The sequence below is a fragment of the Corvus brachyrhynchos genome, unplaced genomic scaffold, assembly GCF_000691975.1.
Source record: "Corvus brachyrhynchos isolate BGI_N302 unplaced genomic scaffold, ASM69197v1 scaffold94, whole genome shotgun sequence".
Classification (NCBI taxonomy): Eukaryota; Metazoa; Chordata; class Aves; order Passeriformes; family Corvidae; genus Corvus; species Corvus brachyrhynchos.
The window spans coordinates 2,225,472-2,228,261 of record NW_008238330.1 but is presented as its reverse complement, the minus strand read 5'-3'; positions in this window follow the sequence as shown (position 1 = coordinate 2,228,261).

Below are 2,790 nucleotides of genomic sequence, written 5' to 3'. Positions count from 1 at the left end.
TATCTTCTCTTTTAATTCTATTAGTAATAAAGCTCTTTCATTGTACTGCAACTGTTTAAGGTTTGTGCCTGCTTTGTTTTTCTCCTAATTCTTATCTCACAGAAAGACAATAAGTAAGTAATGAATATTTTGAACCAAAACCACTACATTTAATTGGTGTTTCTGCCTGGTTTCAAACTCAACCCACTACACCCACCTACTTTCCAAAGGGATCAGATCCCAAAACCAGATGGAAGTGGCACAACACACAGCCAAGCAGGAGGGCACAGCTGCCTCTTTCCACCACACCTGTAGTTAGGTTAGCTTAAACCAGTCCTGTACCTACCTGCTGTTTGATCCCTGTATACAGGGATACTTGAGCTCCGTCTGCCAAAGGATTGTTTATTTATTCAGGCAGCTAGATAAAACCCCCAACATTTAAATGAGCTCCAGACCTGGACAAGATGGGGGCTGGGAGTGGTTCCTCCAGTGGTGGAACAAGATACGGGCTCTGAAGGAGTCATTTGTGGCTGTGAGATGAGTGGCCAGCATGAGCTGGGTCCCCAGGGTGGTGACAGTGTGCAGGGGAAAATGCCAGTCTGGGAAGAAGCAACAGCAAATAGCCCCCAGCATGGACATAGTAATACCAGTCTCTTACACCAGCTGTCTCTCTTTCCATATGGAAATAGCAGAGAGGGTATCTATAAATAATAAGTACCTTTCAGTACCAATAAAGCTTCACCAAAATTGGAAGGGTATTACACAGCTTTCATCATTGCAAAATTACCAGGATAAAGGGCCAGTGGGAGTAGTTAGGGTAACACAGGCATAGCTGGGAACTGAAGACAAGACTTTTGGCACAAAATCTTTCTTCAGGTCTGAAATGTATGAAATAGATTTTTCAGAGAGTAGTTAGATATATAGGAGTCAGACCACCCTGAAGGTAAAGGCAACCAATTTTCACAAAGAAGGGACAGTAGTAGAAAGGCAGGGCAGGATGAGAGAAAGAATTTTAAAAACCTGCAGCTTTGCATACAAAACAGTCTCTTAACAGGGCTTCTTAGGAGTGTAAGAATAAGTGGGCTGTTCACTCCCTTTTTTGTTCTGTATTTCTCGTTGTCTCTTTTTTGGTCATATCTGCACGTCCTTTTGTTCTGCTGATTGTCTTCCATACCATGTTTCTCCCTACTCTCACCTTCCACAATGCCAGCGCTGTTACAAGTCCTAGAAAGCAGATGTTTTAATTAACATCAGCTACAATGTAGCAACCTCTCACTTGTCAGTATTTTGTCAGGAACAACTAAGCAAAGCAATAATGTAATCAGCTCCTGCTGGTAGAAGTTGACTGGAAACTACTGGAAGCTTGCCATGGGAAGAAACAGTTTTATTTGGAAGAATGAAATAGTAGATAGTATTCCACTAAATCACAACAGTAAGGCAAAAGGTGTAAATAAGCAGCTGGAAGCTACTTGGATAACAGAACAAACTGGCTTGGCAACAGCCCTGAGAATAATGCCTGACTCAACTCCTCAGCCAGGAAGCACATACAATAAATATCAAAGCAGGTAGGATGCACTAAGGAACAGCAGCAGAACACACTCTGACGTTATAGGTACACTCATCATTTAATTTCAGATGAATCAAAACCATGAGCCAAGGCGTGGGATCATGTAATCCAGCAGTGCTCACACACACACTTTACAAATGCCACAGCCTAAGTGCTGAGCTCAGGGACAGTACTGGACAGCTTGCTTAAATAAACTCCAACAGGGACACCAGCTTACACGGAACAATGGAGATGGATAAATCTGGAATGAAGAAGATGAGCTAAAGACAGCAGTGATTAAATTAAATATTAATATCTCTGTGTGGAATCAGATGGCCAGATTAGATCCAGAATTTTCTTTGGGGACTGCTGGACAGACACTGTTGGTTTTTTCAATTTTATTTGACTGCACAAGAATGATTTTATGGTGTCCCTTGGATCAGGGCTTGTCCTGGAAAAAATAATAGCAAAACACCACAAAAGAAAGCAGATCCCTGGCAACAAACTCAGGTGTGGTCTGGATGACCAGCGTGGAGCTGAGAGGATGTGGATTGTGGGGAAGCCTGTTCAGCAGCACTGGCTGGGGACTGCACCTGTCTCTTCACAGGCTTCCTGCAACTCACCATGCAGCCGAGGCCATGGTTACGGGACACCTGCCACCTCCAGTGGGGCATAGACCGAGAAAACCCTCAACCCTGCCATTGAGAAGAGGGACCCTTGGAAAATGCTGCTTGAGGCACAGCCAGCCCCAGCACTGCCGTGACGTGATACCACAATATAAGAAAATATTAAGCTAGTGAAGAGTGTCCAAAGAAGGGCAACCAAGATGGCAAAGGGCATGGGGGGGAAGCCATGTGAGGAGCAGCTGGGGTCACTTGGTCTGTACAACCTGGAGGAGACTGAGGGGAGACCTCATCAGAGTCTACAATTTCCTCGTGATGAGGAGTGACAGACACTAATCTCTTTTCTCTGGTGATATGACCCGAGGGAATGGCCTGGAATTGTATCCGGGGAGGTTTAGGCTGGGTATTAGAAAAAGGTTCTTCCCCCAGAGGGTGGCTGGGCACTGGAACAGGCTCCCCAGGGAAGTGGTCACAGCACCAAGCCTGACACAGTTCAAGAAGCACCTGGACAACGCTCTCAGGCACGTGGGCTCTTGGAGCTGTCCTGTGCAGGGCCACGAGTTGCACCCGATGGTCCCTGCGGGTCCCTTCCGACTCAGGAGAGGGTGTCACACCCCCGGCTCCCCCGCGCCGCTCCCAGCG